Here is a 22,210-nt window from a genome sequence, read left to right on the forward strand (position 1 = left end):
TCTTTAGACAGTGCCACCCATATGCCAATCCCTAGGAGAGGGGAAATAAATAGAGCTTGGACGTGCAGGCTGGAGTATCCATGCAGGTAAGTGATAGGCTATTTGTAATGCAGAATAAAGCTAGAAGTGAGAGAAAAGAGGGGCAGATTGAGGGCTGGAGGAATAACACACTGCCAAGTTCCCAACCAGAAATCTTAAAGAGTTCAAAATTCTAAATTGAGACCTAGCCTTCTAGGTCATTATCAATGCATGTTTATCAATGTAGGAAAACAGAACTTATTTTACTTAACAGTTTCTTAGCCTGGGTTTACTGTTTAATATTTAATCCTGTTATGCCTGCCATCATTTGTACTCTGGTTCCTGGCCCTAAAATAAGTTAAGGACAGGTCTGTCTAGTATATTAAATATTACTGGGGTGAGGATGACAGACAATGAATACACCATACATCACTCAATAAAGAGAACTACTTTATGTCAAGGTAGTTTTGGTAAAATTCTTAAAATATGTACAGATTACACTGAATTTTCTTGCAATTAGTGTCATAGAGGCTAGTGTATGTATATTTTTAATTTAGTTTTACTTTTTTATTTCCCCTTATTAATTTAAAACATTATAGAAAAGAACATTTTACTGACATGAATTAGCCAATTTGGTTGAATTATTCAGTTGGAATATATTTAATATCTATAAGCGAATTAATGTGTACAAAAAATTCTGCCATATTGCCTTTATGGACTAAAAGTGCTAGTTTTCAATTTAAAAATCAGTTTTAATGTGACTTTCTGTTTTGACAGAAAGTAAGTTAGTATAATTTACATATCAAAGGAAAATGTAATAAAAGTCAAAATGGTTTCCACTGGGATTTTATAATTTAATTAAATACTGTTCTACCTTCACCATAAGGACTGAAGATCCATCCTGGTGCTGCTGCTGCTGCTGCTCATGTTCAGCTCTTTGGGAACCTATGGACTGCAGCCTGCAGGCTCCTCTGCCCATGGGATTCTCCAGAAAAGAGTACTAGAGTGGGTTGCCATGCCTTCCTCCAGATCTTCCCAACCCAGGGATTGAACCCAGGTTTCCTGCAGATTCTTTACCACTGAGCCACCAGGAAGCCCTAATTCTTCGTGTTGGGAAACTACTAACATTAAACAAAAATGTATTAAAATGATCTTCTCTGACATTTTAAAAGATTCCCAACTGAAATTAGTTCAGGAAGAATAAGATCATTAAATTTAAATTGCAGTGTTAAAATATAATGGTCTTATTGGATATATACTCTTAAGATGATTCTAAAAGACACTTTTATTTTGAATACTGTTACTCAAAGTACTAACAGTTCATATTTTAAAATAGCACACAAAGTCTTAAAAAGTGGTCTTTCATGCTGACCTTATCAATGAGCCAAATATCATTACTAATGTTGTTTTGGAGACACTTGTTACTCTCTTTCCTAGGTGTTTTCCTTGATGCTTCATTTTAATCTACATATACTGTTACATTTGTCAGAGTCAGTTGCCATTCCAGATCAGCAGTGGTACATTTTGATTATTCTAGAGAACTGCCCCAATAATCACAGCCTCCATGTGGTATAGAATGAGGAACCAGAACAGTGACCAAAGGCTGTTTCAAGCTATAGTCCATGGGAGAGACTGAATTTGGAAGGGCTGAAAATGGGAAAGGCTGGCAATGAAGACAGAAGAACAAAAGACTAGAAATATGTCAGCCCTGAAGAAATGTGCCAAATACGTATTAGATATGTGAGGTGTGCAGTGGCTTTTGGTCAGGAATGTTTTGATGTTTTGGACTCAGCCTCCTTTTAGGATTGAAAGAGTTAACATGCTGATAGTAAAATATACCCACAGTCAAGGTACTGTTGTTCCAAATATACATGCGCTAACAGGGTTCTATCCTTAGAATTGAACCACATTTTCCAAGGCAGAAGCATTTTTCCTGATTTCAATGGGGGCCCATATATTCAGTATAATTTCCTAGTAACTGTTGCAGGTACTAGGTAGGGAAAAGAGCTTCATCCTTACACAATGAGGGATGACCATCATGCTCTGAAGGAACTTCAGAATATTATGAGTTTGAACAAAGAAAATATTAAAAATTCAAAATTCTACAGGATCTTAAAGAGGTCCTTAAAAAGTGCCAGACTAGAGAATGTCTTCTTTAATCACCTACTCAAGCCAGGCTTGGAGGTCGGGCTGGCTACACCCAATGGTATAAAGTATTCACTGACTGCAGTAGAACAAAGAATACAGGAGAGTTTTGGGGTGTGCAGGAATTGCTGTAGAATTGGCTGTTCTAGTTGAAAACAAAGAACTCATTGTAGCAGAACTGAATTATTGGCAGAAAAGAGACCTAGCTGGTCTCTTTCTTAATATAAGGCATACCTCCCAAGGTATCACTCTATTATTGTCTTTCGTGCATTTGGTTTTGATTTACACGGTGAACTGAGGACAAGTGAACCATAATTTGCAAAAGAAAACCCTCTAGAAATGATACATGAGGCTCAAGTTCCAAGAGAATTTATCTGGAAGATGATAACACTGAAAAATACACTCAAGAAGGAAGTCAGTTTCAGGAATCCTGAACTTCGGTTTAAAATGTCCCTTTCAATGAGTGTTCATCCACCACTATCTAGAACCAGAGCCCTACGGTGAAGCTTAATGTGTATAATTACAGTGCCCAACTCCTCAGGTTGGTAATGGAAACACAAGGACTAAATATTATTGGTACCAGTATTTAGTTCAGAGGATATGGCTTGTTTGATGCCTCTTGAAGACTTGAAGACCGCACCAGCCACCAGATGCTTGGTGTCATCTGATGGAACTAAGATGGGGTGTTAGAAGGAGTTAGGCATCCTGAGTATGTACCTGTGCCCCACTTAGACAGCATAGCACAGATGCAAAATAAAGCCCAGGGCCCCCTGTTAGGGAGCACATGTTGCTGACCCTTGGCTACTTGGAGGTCAGCAGAGCATTGATGCCTGAGATCATTGTTCTTGAAGAGCAAGGCTGCAGGATAGATTATCTGGTGGTACACTTGTTGGGGTAGAAACCAACTTATAGTCATTTTTAGAAATCACATGTCAGGGATTTTGGGACAAATTTTCCCTCTTAGAAATGTGTTTGATTTTGAAGTTAAAAAAAAAAAAAAAAGGACAATTGCTGTTTATGACTGAATTATTTGGTGGTGCAGAAATGTTTGGTCAGTTAGATATATAATTGGATATTACACCCTGCTTTCTCACAGGGCAGACTTCTCAAATACTACCCAGATAACATGGTTTTTTTTTTTCTCTTACATTGGGCACCTATAAATTTCTTTGGGTTTAATTTTTTAAACAGAAAAGACCATGTACAGAACTTGGATTTTCTTGGCCCGTCAACTAAATTACATACAGGTATACCTTGGAGATATTTCGAGTTTGATTTCAGACCACTTCAAAAGCAAATACTGCAAAACCAAGTCACAAATTTTTGGCTTTCCCAGTGCATATAAAAGTTATACTTACACTATTCTATAGACCATTAAGTATGCAAAAGCATTGTCAAAAAATAATGTACATACATTAATTTAAAATACTTTATTGCGAAAAAATGCTAAGTATTATCTGAGCCTTCAGTGAATCATCATCTTTTTGCTGCATGGGGTCTTGCCTGGATGCTGATGTCTGCTGACTGATCAGGGTGGTGGTCGCTAAAGGTTGGAGTGGTTTTAGCAGTTTCTTAAAATAAGACAGCAGTGAAGTTTGCTGCATCAACTGACTCTTCATTTCATGACGGATTTCTCTGTAGCATGCAATGCTCTTTGGTAGTAGATATAGCAGTATTTCTTTCAAAACTGGAATCAATCCTGTCAAACCCTGCCGCTACTTTATCAAATAAGTTTATGTAATATTCTATGTCCATTGTTGTCATTTCAAAAATTTTCACGACATCTTCACCAGGAGTAGATTTCATCTCAAGAAACCACTTTCTTTGGTCATCCATAAGAAGCAACTCTTCATCTGTTAAAGTTTTTTATCATGAGATTATAGCAATTCAGTTACACCTTTAGGTTCCACTTTTAATTCTAGTTCTCTTGTTATTTCCACCATATCTGCAGTTATTCCTTCACTGAAGTCTTCAATTCCTCAAAGTGATTCATGAGTGTTAGAATTAACTGCTTCCAAACTCCTTTTATTGATATTTTGACCTATTCCCATAAATCACAAATGTGTTTGATGGTATCTAGAACGGTCAATCCTTTTCAGAAGTTTCTATTGACTTTGCCCAGCTCCTTTGGAAGAATTGTTATCTATGTCAGCAATAGCCTTATTGAAATACATGTAAGAAATGTATTCCTTAAAGAAAACTTGCAAGTTTAATTTACTCCTTTACTCCATGGCTGCGGAATGATCTTGTGTTGCTGCTGCTAACTCGCTTCAGTCGTGTCCGACTCTGTGCAACCCCATAGACGGCAGCCCGCCAGTCTCCACCATCCCTGGGATTCTCCAGGCAAGAACACTGGAGTGGGTTGCCATTTCCTTCTCCAATGCATGAAAGTGAAAGTTAAGTCGCTCAGTCGTGTCCGACTCTTCGTGACGCCATGGACTGCAGCCTACCAGGCTCCTCCGTCCATGGGATTTTCCAGGCAAGAGTACTGGAGTGGGCTGCCATGGCCTTCTCCAGATCTTGTGTTAGGAGGCATGAAAATGAATTAATCTTGAATATCTCCATCAAAGCACTTAGGTGACTAAGTACATTATCAATAAGCAGTAATATTTGAACAGAATTTTTTTTTTGAGCAGTCAGTCACAAAAGTGAGCTAAAAATATTCAGTAAACCATGTCATAAGCAAATATGCTCTTATTCCAGGCTTTGTTCTTCCATTTACAAAGTGGAATAAGCAGAGGAGATATATCAAATTCTTAAGGGCCCTAGAATTTTTCAAACACTAAATGAGTACTGGATTCAACTTGAAGTTACCAGTTGCATTAGCCCATAACAGGAGAGTTAGCCTGTCCTTTGAAGCTTTAGAGCCAGGCATTGACTTCTCCTCTCTAGCTGTGAAAGTCCTAGATGACATCGTCTCTCAATATAAGGCTGTTTTGTTTACAATGAAAATTTGTTGTTTGGTGCAGCCTCTTTTTATCAATTATTAAATGTCTTAGCTAGATCTTCTGGATAATTTGCTGCAGCTTCTATATGAGCACTTGCTGCTTCACCCTGTACTTTTATTTTATGGCGATTGTCTTTCCTTAAACTTCATGAACCAACCTCTGCTAGCTTCAGACCTTTTTTTCTGTGGCCTCCTCACTTCTCTCTGCCTCCAAAGAACTGAAGAGAATTAGGGCCTTGCTCTGGATTGGGTTTAGGCTTAAGGGAATGTAGTGGCTGGTTTAATCTTTTATCCAGACCATTAAAACTCTCTTCATATCAGCAGTAAGGCTGCTTCACTTTCCTATCATTTATGTCTTCACTGGAGTAGCACATTTGATTTCCTTTAAGAACTTTTTCCTTCCATTCACAATCTGGCTAACTGTTTGGCACAAAAGACCTAGCTTTCAGCCTGTCTCGGCTTTCAACCTGCCTTTCTTACTCAGCTTAGTCATTTTTAGCTTTTGATTTAAATTGAGAGGCATGAGATTCTTCCTTCACTTGACTGCTTAGAGGTCACTGCATAGTTATTAACTGGCCTAATTTTATTTCTGTAGTGTATAAAGGAATAGAGAGGCCTAAGATGAGGGAGAGAGGTAGGAGAATGGCATGTTGGTGGAGCAGTCAGAACACACTTAATATTTACTGATTTTATTGTCTTATATGGGCATGGTTCATGGTACACCAAAACAATTACAATAGTAACATCAAAGATCACTGGTCACAGATCATCATAACAAATACAATAATGAGAAAAATAAATATTGTAAGAATTGCCAAATGCTGCAGAGAGACATAAAGTGAACAAATGTTGGTAAAGTGGTACTGACAGACTTGCTTGATGCAGGGTTTCACAAACATGCAGTTTGCAAAAACACAGTAACTACAGAGTGCAATAAGGTGAAGCACAGTAAGATGGGTGAGCCTGTAGATGCTTTCAGCTCTACGTTAAAGAACTCAAGCTTCAGAGTACTCCAGAATTGGGCCTTTGAGCCCTGGGGAGCTGCCACAGTGGTAGAGGACTTACTGACTGGTCAATCCAATTTAAGATATTTGTTCAGTTCAGTTCAGTTCAGTCGCTCAGTCGTGTCTGACTCTTTGTGACCCCATGTAGAGGCCCTTACTGACAACACAGAACACCCAGAAAAATCCCAAGAAATATGGGATTACCTAAACTTTGGTATTATCTCTCCAGCATAGCAGCCCTCCTATATATGACTTACCTACAGGGAATTTGGGTCCCCAAAAAGTTTACACTTAATAGAATAAATTCACCTTTCTAAGGTTTGGGGGATGCTGTACAATAAGTGGCCTGAAAACAGTCTAAATTAGCTGGTCATACAAAGAAAGCTATTGGATGTTGCCGAGATATATAGTGACCCCCTCTATCTAAAAGATACAGGAGATGCTATATGAACACTGGGAGACTAGCAAGGAATTCTAGAATCTGAGAGGGCATTATCAACAGCTTATATAACTTAATTTATATATTAAAAATGGCATATTTGGTAAAAAGGCCTTTCATTCATCTCCCTTTTTAACTGTTGGTGTGCAAAGGTGAAGTATGATGTAAAATCGGGTGTTTCAAGGTTGTTTAGGAGGCAAGGAAACAATGGCCACAGGTACACCTGCATGTGAAAAGGAAACCTAGGAACAGAGTTTGGACTTGGGTTGTTGTTTGTTTGGGAACAGAGCAGAACCTCCCAGGGAAGAAGGGGTAGATAAACTGACCTATCTCTGCATACTCAGTGGATCTGAAAAATGGATCTGACAGGGTGGGGAGGCACTCAAGAGCCTGGGACATGCTAAAGAAGCAGCTCCTATTTACCATTCAAAAATAATCGTACTTGATTATATATTTAAAAGGTGGCTCAGATAGTAAAGAATACACTTGCAATGTGGGAGACCTGGGTTCGATCCCTGGGTTGGGAAGATTCCCTGGCGGAGGGCATGGCAACCCACTTCAGACAGAAGCCTGCCCGGCTACAGTCCATGGGGTCAGAAAGAGTCGGACAAATGACTGAGTGACTAAGTACAAGCACATATATTTAAAAAGGCAGCTTGGGAATCTTTAGCAGAAGCACAAATGTTGAATGTGAAAGGGGTGAGACATGAGGTCCATGGGGAAACTGAGTGAAAAACAGATGGGTTCAGAGGTTAGACCTGGGGTGCTGCAGGATGATTTAATTTTTCTGAATGGAATGCTGCTGTTTTGCCATCATTAATTGATCCAGCTGAATGGACTGACTTTCTGTAGCAACTTAACAATACTGTGTGATCTCTAACAGATAACACATATTTGGGAGCCAGACAGAATAGAGATGTAATCATGTAATAAAAGGATCTAGCAAACTCCTCAAGGAAGTTTTTACTGATCTTCCTTTTAGGTGACATCCTCCTGTCATTTGCCACCATTGCATCCAGCCTCTTCTTTTCATAGCATACTTGTGTGATATGTTAGTTTTTGCCATTACTCTATAAACTTTACAAGGAGAAGTAAGATACCATGCAGGTGGTTTAGCTGAGCTTAGAAATTGTGTGAGTACATAACACAAAATAGTGATGTGGGGCTGATGTGGGTGATCTAGGGTCATTAGTGTTGCAGGGCTTTTGACTTCTCCTGAATTAGACAGGATATAGGTTAAGTGTATCCTGATGGCAAGAGAGAACCTTGAAGTCCTTTCTAAATATTAATACTTAATTTTAAAATTTCCTGTGCTTCAGCAGAGAATTAAAATGGAGAGCCTTCATTAACTGAAGGTTTCAACTACTTAAGTTTTACTATACATATGGTTCACCTTTTCAGGCACAATGTATTCCTAGAAACCATCATAAAGTACATCAACATAAAGCAAATTAAGGCTATGTATCCCTTACCCTAAAGGTATATGTGATTTACTTGCACTGTCTTTAGTTATTAATAGAAATTGTTAAGTCAGTGTGTATTTCAGTCTCTGTCTAAGACTGTAAGCCAGTCTTTGTTTAACAGAACAAAGAAAAATTTGAGTTAAAGTAATTTAGGTATTCTAGGTAATATAAAGGTAAGGTTGGATCATATCTTAAGTATGAGGACTTGGTAGAAGCATTTGTGGATTTGAAGAGAAAGAATTAGAATAATGAATGTGAGAAACTATGATGGAAAGTCAACAAGATATGAATCAGCAAGGCCTAGGGGTTAGGTAGGTGAGAAAGAAATTTGGAAGGAACAGTGCCCCACAAAAACAGCTTCAGATGCTGATATAAGCTGTTGCTTAGGGGATGCATAAACACTACTTCTGTGTATTTTCAACTTTATGTTTAGGATTCTTGGTTCAGGAGCCTGCTTTCTGTCTCATCCTCTGACTCCTCCTGAATTTGTCCTTTATCTTACTTCTTTTGGTCTTTGGGCCTAATAACTCATTCATGGTTTCATGATCCATTGGCCCCAATAGCTCATGAGAATTCCCTGCTGCAGTCCTGGACCTTAGGGATTCCCAACAATTTTGTCTAAGGTGGAGGTAGTGAGAGTGATATGGGTGATTTTATGGATTTGGGTAAGCTGAAAATCATGAGCAAGATAATGAACACATTGTAAACTTTAGAAAAGTGCCTGGTGATGATAACAAAGATTGGGAGGGGCATATTAAATAAGAGCTGTGAGCTTTGAAAGAATAAAAGTTGATACATCTTCGGAGGCAGGGAGGTGAGGAATCGGGGGGAGAACCCTACAAACAGTAAGAGCAAGATTAAGGTGTTGGTTGAAGATTTACCCCAAGAATTATGTAATTCTCCAGGCAAGAATACTGGAGTGAATTGCCATTTCCTTCTCCAGGGGACCTTTCTGACTCAAACCTGGGTCTCCTGCTTTGCAGGCATATTCTTTATCTTCTGAGCTACCAGGAAAGCCCCCCGAAGAATGATAAATTCTAATAAAGCTGAGTATTGACAAAGCAGAAGCAATAGCTGGACCATTTGGGGAAATATGGAGACTATGGAGTAAGAATTTCAAAGCACAATACATACTACAGTTCATGTTAGACTATCAATATAAAATGTCCTGAATTCCCCAACTGTTGGTGGTTTTGTAAGAAAATATCCTTGTCCTTGGAAAGTACACCTTGAAGATTATGACGTGAAGCACTGATCATTGATATACATGTATAAAGAAGTACCTAGTCAAAGTCCAGCCCATGGAAGTAAATTGGGCAATTAACTGAAATGGTTTCAGTAATTTAAATACTATAAAATATTAAATTTCATTCCTACAAGATAGAGCTAGGTGAAAATTTTAAATCATAACTCAGAATTTTCTTTGCTTCAGTCGAAAAGTAAAATGAATATTATAAGAGACACTGAAGTATTTAGAATAACCTTTAGCTAAAACATAAAAGAGATTTTACTGTAGAGAATGGAATATAAACATATTATTAATGTGTACTTCAAACTATAGTAGAAACTAATACTAATTACTAATACTAAGCAATAATATTAGTACTAATTACTAAGATACTTAATCTTACACTTGGTGTTAGTAACCACTCCTTTCAGTTTTTCATGCTGCTGAAGGCTTGCAAGAAATTCTAATTAAAATATAAAAATTAATTTTTGAATTTGAAAACTATTTTATCATCTCACAGCTGGGCTCAATCCATTTGAAGGAGTGTTACAATAATTCACCCCTTGATCTGAACAGAAGTTATATAAGCCAGGTAAATATAGTATGGGGATAAATGACTTTAGTTAATTGATTGATTAAATTGATCTGTAAGTCAAAAGATTTATATAATGTGCCACTGGCATACTTTTAAAAAATCACATAAAGTAATTTAATATTTTTATATGTATTCTCAAGAAAGGAATCTATTTCCCCATTGTGCTATGATTGTCCTTTATCTAACAAATAATACTCCATCAAATTTAATTTACAATATCAATATTAAATTTATTGACAAAATTTACATCAATAAGTCAACCTTACTGATAAAATTTATATCATTTAATGTGCCAACTGAACAGTTTTTGAGTTATGTATAGACCTGCCAAACTAACACTAGAAACAACATACAGAACAGTTTCATCCCAGCAAAAATTTGTTTGTGCTTCTTTGCTGACAAAGTTAAAATATAAAACAATGAGTGATTCTGTGTTACAGCCAACTGATAAGTAACTAATGTATCTAACATATAGAGTTTTGGATGACCTTTAAAAATACACCTTTCATATTATAAATTGATCTTAAAATGTCCCCACAAACTAACAGGAATGTACATGCTCTAAAGTGAGTTTTCCGCTAATCACGTCATTTAAACTCATACTCCACTTTTTAAAGTGTTTTCACAACATAGTGGATGAATACAGCATTTAAGAGGAGGAGCACTTTCCCTACTTCATCAGCAAGGAAGCAAAACCTCAGCAAAGTTAAATTATGAAGCTAAGGTCTGAGAATAGGTAGGGCAAGAACAAGTTGCCTGCTTCCCTGTTCCTTTTGGCTTCCAGGGCAAAAATGGAAATTCACAAATGGAAACTGCAACTGCAAACACCATTTCAAGTGCTTCTGCCTAATTAGCATGCAGCCCAGAACTGTCCCCTGGCAAGAGATTGGGGAAACACAGTTGTAAAAGGAGAAGCTCTCCCCCTTGCTGAAAAAGGGCCAACCAATCTGACTCAGGCACATGGTAAGACATTCAAGCTGAGGCTTTGGTGTTAAAACTCAAAGTTTCCTTGTGCATAGAAATAAAATGAATTTTGAAAAGGGCACCAAAGTACTCAGGGAAGTCTCTGGCACTGAGGACAGAAAATAATTCTACTGGGGAGAATCTAACATCCTCATCTCCAGAGTTGGACTGATGATAGGAAAAGTAATGACATGCTACTAATATGAAAGAACTGTCTTCAGCAACATGGGAATTATTATTGAGTCATCACTTAAGAATTAATAATAGTACTAATTAACAAGGGTTTTAAAATCATACTTTGGTATAACTGTCTTTATGTTTTCTTCTATTCTATATAGGACAGTGTTTAAGAGAAAAGATTCTGTATTCAGCATTAGATTCACACTTGTTCTCTGAGCTTTCTATTTATGTGACTTTGAAATGAGACTTTACCTTAGTTACTCTTCTTTAAAATGGGTATAACAGTGCTTTCTCCATAAGACTTTTATAAATTTTTAGTGAGATAATACATATGAAGTGCTTGATACAGGGCCCAGGAGAGAATAATCACTTAATAAATATTTGGAGTTTCCCCCCTTATTTTATCTTATTGTATATATAGAGTGGATTTTCAAGTGGCAGAGTCAACTATAGATACCTTTTTGGTCTCCAAAATGTGATTACAGGAAAACCAAATGCTGAATGAGCTAAAGCTCACTCTTTGAGTTTTAATTTACTTTTTTATTTAGAACAAAATTCTTTACAATACAAGGTGTTTCTCTGCTGCTCTAATCAAATGCATACCTACAACACGACTTCAGGATTAAAAGATATAATGAAAAAAATGTATTCCTACTATCCTTGGACATTTTTCTTTACCTCCTTAACTGAGAAATCAATAGTAATTGATTTTTTTTGGGGGGGGCGGTAGGAGAAAGGAAATTCATACATGCCAAGAGTTGGAGAGGAAAAATCCCTAGAACTCTAGTGTGCTAGATTAAAAAACATTATTTAGAGGAACAGAGTGGGAAACCGGTGAATATTTTGGCTTTTATAAAAAGGGAGTGTGCCTCATAAATAGGACAGTTGGAATGTATGGAAAAGTTCCAGTTAAAACAAGACACAGAGCACATGACTAATATTGCTTTTCCAAGTCAGACAAATGCAGCTTTAACCAGAATTTGTTTCAGAGGGGCCTCTGGAGCCCTCCTTGAATCTTGAGATTTTCATCTTTTTTCAAATTCCAGGTCTGAAATAGGAAAGCCATACTGAGATATGCTGTGTTTTTGTCCCTCACCTTTCTTTCTGAATTTCCCTCACTTTGTCACAAATTCTCACCAGGTGAGTGAATGTCAGAAGACAAACTGATATACACCGGCAAAGAAACAAATGCAAAACTGGATTTGAGCCTCTTCAGGAACTATCTTGTTTTATGTTGGATACCTGCGTAGCCCACCAAAAGAATAGAATATTCACTGTTTAGGAAATAATATGAACTGCAAAGTCATTTTCAAATGCAAATGACAAATATTTTTTATAGCCTTTCATCTTCTTGCCATTTCAAAGAAGATATCTAAAAAAAAATCAAACAAATTTTCAGCCAGATTTCTGTATTTTAGCTATCCTTCAAACCTGATGGATCTTCCTCAATGTGAAGAGATTCCTTCAATAATAATTCATGGTGTTTTATTTCTCCTTCTACATTTTCCGTCACCTGAGCATGAATTGCCTTGTGTTTTGTTATTATTTCTTGTTCTATGCACGAAATAACTGTGCATTTAGGATGCCCTGAGGCCTCAGCTTGCCTAAGGAGTTTCAGTTTACACCTGTTTCACCAGTGTAACTAATAGTTCCCCCTTTCAAGTTAAAAGGTGCTCTGGTGTAGAGCATAAATTATACAGTCACCCAAGGTGGTCTGCAGTCAGAACTTTTTCAAAGCAAAGGTGGTTAAAATGTATATAAATGAGCCACAATAAAAGTTTTAATATGACCCCTCCAGATTAGCCTTCTTGCTGTGTCCATTTCAACACAAATGAGTGCCATCAATGGCTTCATAATGGTTCTTGTAAATTCCATCATGAATTAAGAGTTTTGATTTCTGTCATCCCAGCACACTTTAAATACTGACTCATGTTGGGATTGCCCCAAACAGGGCAGGGCAGACTAATGGAATGTGAAGCATTGCCCTAACATTTCTTAACCTGCCCAGTGTTTAAAGTGGCTTTATTTTCTCCATTTATGCTCCAAAAATTTTTGTGCTAGCATAAAAACTGTATTGTATTCACATCATATTTTTTGCTGTGTACTAAGGAGGGTTTAAATTTGTCCCTGAAACAAGGATTACATATAATAAAAAAGCCACATATAATAAAAGTCTAATAAACCTAGTTAATGAGGCAAAAACATACTAGTGCTATTTCCTAACATTTGCATTATAAGGAAGTTCTGCTCAGTAAGAAGTTACTCAATCTCACAGGGGCAAAGAACATTTGCTGAAATGGAATTTGATTTATATCTGAACAATAAGAAAAATAAAATAAGGGCTTCCCTGGTGTTCAGTGGTAAAAACAAAATCCACCTGCCAGTGCAGGGCACATGGGTTCGATCCCTGATCCAGGAAGATCCCACATGCCTTGGAACAACTACTTGGCCTGCGCTCTAGAGACCCTGATAGCTCAGTTGGTAAAGAATCCACCTGCAGTGCAGGAGATCCCGGTTTGATTCCTGGGTCCGGAAGATCTGCTGGAGAAAAGATAGGCTACCCAAATCCAGTATTCTTGGGCTTCCCATGCGGCTCAGCAGGTAAAGAATCCACCTGCGATGCAGGAGACCTGGGTTCAATCCCTGGGTTGGGAAGATCCCCAGAGAAGGGAAAGGCTACCCACTCCAGTATTCTGGCCTAGAGAATGCCATGGACTGTATAGTTCATGGGATCTCAAAGCGGCACTCTGAGTGGTTTTTGCTTTCACTTTCACTTTCACGAGACCAGGAGCCCCAACTACTGAGCCCATGTGCTGCAAACTGAAGCTTATGTGCCCTAGAGCTTCTCTGCAATAAGAGAAGCTGCCACAATGAGAAGCCTGCTCATGGCACCTAGAGAGCAGCCCCTGCTCTCTGCAACTAGAGAAAACGCAGACAGAAATGAAGAACCAGCACAGCCAAAAATAAATAAATAATTTTTTTAAAAAGAGAAAGAAGGCTAGTGAATTTGGTAGGTTTGCATCTGATAATGGTAGCATTCAAAAGTGCTATTACAATTCAGTATCATTCCACTGAAAGATCCCCTGAGGAGGAAATGGCAATCCCATTCTAGCCTGGGAAATCATGGACTGAAAAGCCTGGTGGGCTGTATGTAGTCCATGGGGTCGCAAAGAGTCAAACAGGACTTAGTGACTAAATAATAACAACAACAAAAATCATTCCATCACATTTTCAGAGTTCTTTAGAAAGAAACTAACCTTGCCTTTTTTTTTTTTTTTTCCTAACCTTGCTTTTTAAAAAACCAGCAGAATTATTATCAGAAGACTAATGTAAGGAAAAGAAATTTGTCACTATAGGTATATTTGTGTTTTTTTTCACATTTGGAAACATCAACATAAATTCATCCAGATGTGAAATATTAAGTAAACATAGTTATATTGCCTTTTGCAAAAATATGTTTGAGAAAGAAAGATTATTTAAAAATGCAAATAATCAGATCTAGAAAGACATCAGAAATTAAATAGATAAACTCAATTTAGAATATCAATTTTTCGGGCTTCCCTGATAGCTCAGCTGGTAAACAATCTGCCTGCAATGCCTCATCACACATTTATGCCTCATCACACATTTATTGAGTGTGTACTGGGTGCTAGGCTTACACAATGAGGAAAGAAAGAAAACAGATATAATCATCTGTTTTCTAGGAACTGACAGTCTAGTAGGTTTACTTTTCCAAGGTAAAGCAAAACATGAAAAATCAGTCTCTTTATGATAGATGATCTGTTTTTTTAATGCTATGCTTAACATTTCTAAAAAAGTATTTACATTAATTCTACTCATTTTTCTCTTATTTTTTTCATTGATATATAGCTGACGTATAATATTGTCATTTACTGATATACAACATAGTGTTTTACAATTTTTAAATGTTATATTCCATTTATAGGTACTGTAAAATATTGGCTATATTCTCTATGTGATACAATATATCCTTGTACTTTTTGTTTAAAATATAATAATTTGTACTTCTTAATCCCCTAACTATATCTTGCTCCTTCCCCCCTTCTTTCTCCCCACTGGTAACTACTAGTTTTTTTTCTCTATATCTATGAGTCTGTTTCCTTTTGTTATATTCACTAGTTTATTTTATATATTCCACATATAAATTATATCATACAGTATTTATGTTTCTCTGACTTATTTCACTTAGCATAATACTTTCAATTCATTCATGTTGTTGCAAATAGCAAAATTTTACTCTTCTTTATGGTTGAGTAATATTCCATTACTCAGAATAATAAAAGACATAGAAGATGTGTTACATATAAACATATATGTATATAACATATATTAAAAATATACATAAATATATAAATGGAATATTTATACATATATATAGGCTTCCCTGGTAGCTCAGTTGGTAAAGAATCTGCCTGCAGTGCAGGAGACTCAGGTTCAATCCTGGGGTCAGAAAAATCCCCTAGAGAAGGAAATGACAACCACTCCAGTATTATTGTCTGGAAGATCTCATGGACAGAAGAGCCTGGCGGGCTATACAGTCCATGGGCTGCAAAAGTTGGACACGACTTAGCAACTAAGCCACCATATATACACATATATATCCCACATTTTCTACATCCATTCATCCATTGATGGACACTTAATTGCTTCCATATCTAGGCAACTGTAAATGATGCTGCTATGAATAGCCTATTAATTTATCCTTTGAAACAGACGAAAAATTATCTTAGGCATTGTGTTCATCTACTAGTAAAAGGGCCTTTAAAAACAGTGACTTAAGTAAGATTGGTGTGAATTTTCCTCTTAATGTCAGAAATAGTTCTGAGAGACAACCCAGAAAGAGGGGATGACTCCACAGAGATGAGCAGCTTGGGCTCCTTTACTTTTGCAATCTTTACTATCTGTCTGTCTGTCATGAGACAGACAGACTGTGGCTGTCATGAGAAAGTTTACCTCAAATCTGAAGATTGCTGCTGCTGCTCGGGACATCACATCCATGTTCTAGGCAGGAAGAAGGAAGACAGGCATAACGCAAAAGGGGCCTTCCAGCTGAATCAGCCCTCTTTTTTGAGGAACTCTGACAGAAGCCCCATTCAGCAACTTCTGCCTCCTCATCCTAGTCATCAGAACTAATCATATGACCACATAAGAGAGGCTGGCAAAAGTGGTGATCCAGATCTTCTCAATGCCATATTCAGCAAAACTAGGATACTGTTAGTAAAGAATCAGGCAGGCAAATAGCTGTCCTTTGCCTGCTACTCTAATTATTTATTGCTATTTAGGGTACATCATTATAGGAGATACTGATGGCACCCCATCCAGGGTCCTTTTATAGGCTAGCACACCATCCCCAGCTACTCTTAATCTTGACTGTTAATGCCTTCAAATGCCACCTTCTCAGAATTGGCTTCCACTGAAGTGACCCACATGTCTCAAAGATAAATGGGACTTTAATCCACCCTGTTCCCTTCCTATGCCCTCCAGGCTGCCTGCAACCAATGACTGGTATGAGGGTATAAAAGTCAGACCACCTTTGCCTCAAGGTGGAAAAACACTTTTGGTATCAATTTGCTATGACTTCTAGGTGGGATTAGGCTGAGATCAGACTTTGCACCAACATATTTGCTAAGCAAGTGAGCAATTCAATTTTATATTATATATGTGAACTCCCAAGGAACAAATGAAGAAAAAGATAAATACCAAAGGCTATATTCCTTGCTCTCCCTCTTTTGAGATACTGCTTCAGGCACTAACTTCCTTGTAATATATTTCTAAGCTTTACCCAGCTTCCCTACCCAGATCCATCTTTTCCAAAGAGCTTCCCACATTTCCATCTTTTCTCTGTTGCCTCTTTACTTAATCCTTATTAAAATTTAACAGTGAAAAAAAAAAATAACCATGACTTTGGTGGTTTTGTTTCCTCTGCCTGATTTTCTAAGGAAGAACCATAAATCACCTCCTCCCTCTCTATATTTTTTGAGGGGCCTTTAGTAAACAGTTCTCAATCAAAACTTGGAATAACCAGATAATTGCAAGTGATTAGAGCACAAATCTATTTCTTTGTTTTCATTTTTATATCAAATGATAGTACATTAAATTTCATGTACATGAGAGCTTTCAGTAATCAGGTAATATATTTCAAAAATATCTAACATTTACATGACTATGATATACATCTAGAACAAAGAAACTCTGAAGTTATATTCCAAACTTTATTCTGTGTGTGCTCAGTTTGCCTGGTTTTGATTGTTATCAAAATAGAATACATATCCATTATAATATGATTTGTTTTTTATAAAGGAGGCAGTTTTATATAATTACCCAAGTTTAATTTAATTTGTACTGTAAACGCAATCAAGAAGAGGATACCATCTGGAAAAAAAATGCATTTCTGCATTTTTCACAAATTATTCTGTCTAGAAGTAACAGGAGAATCTAAAATGATTAATTCTAAATAACAAGTACAATAATCTTTATTAGTTTTCATTGTTAATTATTCCAGATAACTATGGACATCCTTCGAATTTTGTTGAAATTCTGTGGTCTAGACTTTAGAGCACAAAAATGTTTTCTAAACTTCCACTTAATCTGATCATTTGATTTGTGGAAAGATCCCAAGTTAAACACTGAAATTTCTACTGTCTTTAGGTTATTTTTTCCTGGTCCAATTTCTTCCTCTTTTTTACTTCTATAAATTAAACATTCTCAAAATAATATTAATAAACATATCATTTAAAACAAAATACATAAGTCTCATGAGCATGTAATTTCTTGATTTTTGTGTACTCTATCCTATTGAAAATTACTATTTATTACACTTCATGACAGACAGTTATGGAGGTTTTCTTCACATATATCATAAACACTTAATTCTGGGAAATAATTCAAAAAGTATTCAGATTAAGTCAATGTTCACTTTGTAAAATTTGAACAAAATGAAGGTGTTCTACGAGATTTTCAGAAATCCAATTAGAGTCATGCCAAATTGTATTGTAATAGATTGGACTGATGTGTGTATATTTGACTAAATTGTTCGGTTTTTCTTTAGTTGTGGCAAGCAGGGGTTACTCTCTAGTTGCAGTGCATGGGCTTCTCACCGAGGTGGCTTACTGGGGAGCATGGGCTCCAGAGGGCATGGGCTCCAGTAGTTGAGGCACATGGTTTTAGTTGTCCTGAGGCATGTGGAATCTTCCTGGGCCAGGGATTGAACCCATGTCCTCTGCACTGGCAAGTGGATTCTTAACCACTGGACCACCAGGGAAGTCCAGGACTTTCATTTTAAAGAAAACCAGTTACATTTTAAACAAACTTAAAGACACACAATGCCTTCATTTTTTATTTTTTAAAAGTAGAACTAAACATATATACACAGATGTATGTGTATCCATTAGTCACTTAGTTGTGTCTGACTCTTTGTGACTCCATGTGTTATAGCCCACCAGGCTCCTCTGTCCATGGAATTTTCCAGGCAAGAATACTGGAGTGGATTGCTGTTTCCTTCTCTGGGGATCTTCCTGACCCAGAGATTGAACCTGGCTCTCCTGCGTTGCAGGCAGATTCTTTACCGCCTAAGCTATCAGGGAAACCCTACACAGATGTGTGTATGCACACATATAAATATATATGTATAAATATATACATCTGCATATATATATATATATATATACACACACACACACATATAACTTCTTATAATAACATTACAATAATCCCTTTATTGAGTGCCTAATATACCACAAGCACTATTCCTGGCATGCTTTTACTTGTGATGCATCTCATATAAGTATTTTGATACAGGTAAAGTTAGCCCCATGTTACAGTGTATGAAATGGAGCCTCAGAGAATTTAGGTAACTAGCTTGAGGGCACATAGCTGCTAAATGGCAGTGCTATGGAAAATTGGTACTTTGTTCGCAATAACCAATTAGCAATGCTACCTCATCACATCTGTTACCCCTAGGTGTAACATGATGAGAAAAAGTAAGACTTTACACTCATGGTCATAGATCAAGGAATTTGACTTATTCAGAATGTATGCAGTTACTGACAGTATGATGTTAAATCCTTTACTGATTTCTGTCATGGCAGCACATTTTCTAATAAAATAGGGTTTGTGAGGCACTTAGGCCAAAAACAAATGGACACAAAAAAGAGTTCTGAGGATATGTGGTTTATAATATTATTATTCTGTTTCCACTGGCTTAAGAATTTGATTAGAATCCATTAAAAATCCTTAATTGAAACACAGTGTTGGAACATAAAGAACAAAGTGATTAAAGCCACATAACTGGACAAATACCTGGATAAGTAGCCACCACTGCCATAGAGAAGGGACAAGAACCGCTCAAGCACATCCTCTAATGAGGTGTCAGCGCTGAAGGCTGCTAGGAGACTTTTGCTGGAAAGCAGCCTTCCTGTGATGCTGAATCAGGGATGGGAATAAACTGAGAAGATCTGGAGACTGACCACACACACACACACACACACACACACACACACTCCCAACACTTGGTGTCTAATAGCCCACATAGTAGCATGACCATTCAGTACAAACAACTGCTGACCAGTGTGATATTTTTATGGTAGGTATTAACTTACTTGCATACTTTAAAATTGAAAAGGAAATCCTTAAAATATGCTTACCAAAGTGTATCTGACTCATCTTCTCTAAAGTCTAACCATGACACTCTCTAGCAGTAGTATTTGACACTATCCCCGTGGAGTTCAATTTATGGCCTTACTCCAATTCTGCAGTACCAGAAGGCCCGCCTCCTTTATATCCATATATGGGAACATTTTTCTTGTAGTTAAGTAGACTCTGAGAAATGTTAGCCTTGGAACCTAGGAAATATTAAAAGAACCAAAGTCTCTATCTCTCTTGGTCATTATCCTTAGGTGACGAAGTTTGAAAACAGAAGTTGGGATTAGAACTTTTGAAACAAAACAGTCAGAAAGCAAAATTCAGAGACAACAGATGTTTGCTTATAAATTCATTGTTTACTACATGTGCTATAGAAGTAGGAGCCTGACTTGAACTTGAACTGGGTTAACTTAAGACAGAGTCAGACAACTATTAGAAACAAAGACCAGAGTCAAAGAATCTGCAGTTCCCCTTCCAGGAGACTGCGGTCTTCACTGCCAGAGCAAAAGTCTCACCTATTCAATGAAAGGCATGGTCAAATCTGATCTGAAATAGGCTTAACTCCATCTTCCAGTTGGGTCAAGCTTCATTTCAGTTCAGTTGCTCAGTCGTGTCCTACTCTTTGTGACCCCATGGACTGCAGCACGCCAGGCTTCCCTGTCCATCACCAACACCCAAGTCTTACTCAAACTCATGTCCATCATGTCAGTGATGCCATCCAACCATCTCATCCTCTGTCATCCCCTTCTCCTCCTGCATTCAATCTTTTCCACCATCAGGGTCTTTTCCAATGAATCAGTTCTTCACATCAGGTGGCCAAAGTATTGGAGCTTCAGCTTCAACATCAGTCCTTCCAGTGAATATTCAGGACTGATTTCCTTTAGGATGGACTGGTTGGATCTCCTTGCAGTCCAAGGGACTCTCAAGAGTCTTCTCCAACACCACAGTTCAAAAGCATCAGTTTTTCAGTGCTCAGCTTTCTTTATAGTCCAACTCTCTCATCCATACATGACTACTGGAAAAACCATAGCTTTGACTACACAGACCTTTGTTGGTAAAGGAATGTCTCTGCTTTTTAATATGCTGTTTAGGTTGGTCATAGCTTTTCTTCCAAGGATCAAGCTTTTCTTCTAAGGGTCAAGCTTAAGAGTTGGTAAAGGTCAAGTTAGGTCTGCAAATGTGCTTGATTTATAAACCTAAACTGACTTCCATTCTGGGGACAAAACTAAAAAGGTCACTCCTTTCCTAAATACTTTGGAAATAAGCAGGCTTCACAGTTTTGGAGGATAAGCCAAATGGAAAGTTTTTAGGTTATGGAGTCTTCATAGTTGGAAACCACACTCATAGTAAAGAGAGTCCAAATATTAGTCATTTTTTTAGTCCCTGGAATTCTAGATTAGTAAAGAAAATTCTAGGCCAGTGCATCTAAATCAGGGAAGATGTTTTGGATAGTGTATTTTAAAAGCTGATGTAAAGTCAAGGAGAAAGGATGAAGGGGACATAGAGAGGGATAATAGAACAATGAGATGCTAGGGGAAAATGTTTTTAGCTTACCTCATGGATGTCTGGGAAAATTTGGCAAAGAATGCGCACTACCCCCTCAGGTTAGCACCTCTCTGCTGTGTTTACCCTCCTGTGCTCCTCTCTCTCCACTGCCAGTGCCCATCCCATGCCACCTCCAAGTCAGAGGATTCCAGAATGTTGGAGCAAACTGAGAGAGAAGAAAAGAAGAAATCAATTAGATGGGAACAGCTAGAGATTTTGTAGGTTCTGTCCACTTCCATGTGTGACTGGGCACACACAGTCTTTTTTCATGCCTATTACATGTTTAAAACAGAGATAAACACAAATGAGAAGAAACAAAATGAGATGGCGAAGAGACATGCTATCTATCACTGCCTCTGGGGAGCCATCTTTAAACTTTCCCTCTTCTCTGACCCCTGCCCTACCCTCTAAGCAGAGTGAGATGTTGCTCACTATATTCCCATAGTGCATTGGTGATATCTTGTTATGCCTATCACTCTGTATTTTATTGTTTGCTTATATGGTTTTAGCCCCACCTGGATTGCAAATTACTTAGAACCAAGATATCTATGATATGTACTGTGTGTCTGAAGTAATGGGTAGAATACTGTGATTTCCCACATTTCATAGTAAAGGATGAAATATAGGAAGCATGTAACTGTTCAATAAAACCTTATGATAAAATAATTTATGACTCACTCTTTATTATATTTTAGGTATTTAAGTTTATAGTGATGAGCCTCTTTTTAGTGATCTGAGTAGTTAGTGGCTAGAAGGATAAAGGTAAACAGTATCCCAGTACAACTATGTTATTAACACATAATAGAAAAGTGTGGGTATCTATGCAAAAGTGAATTGGTCATGATATTAAAGTGGTTCAGTCACAGAAATTAAATTAGGTTATCTAAAACAACTCATTCATTTTAGCCATTTTACCTCTAAAATGATGAATCATGCCATTTTATCTGATTCTGATATCCTTCAAGTCAAAACAATCAATATTAATGCAATCAGGATTACCAAGTGAACTACTCTGTATGTCC

At 37.3% G+C, this 22,210-nt stretch overlaps 1 protein-coding gene across 1 annotated transcript in view; it reads left to right on the forward strand.

The window, feature by feature from the left end:
• The window catches only part of ITGB8 (integrin subunit beta 8), a 95,045-nt gene that overhangs the window by 10,721 nt on the left and 62,114 nt on the right, over positions 1-22,210 (forward strand). The window lies entirely within an intron of this gene.

This window comes from Cervus canadensis, chromosome 3, assembly GCF_019320065.1.
Source record: "Cervus canadensis isolate Bull #8, Minnesota chromosome 3, ASM1932006v1, whole genome shotgun sequence".
Taxonomy (NCBI): Eukaryota; Metazoa; Chordata; class Mammalia; order Artiodactyla; family Cervidae; genus Cervus; species Cervus canadensis.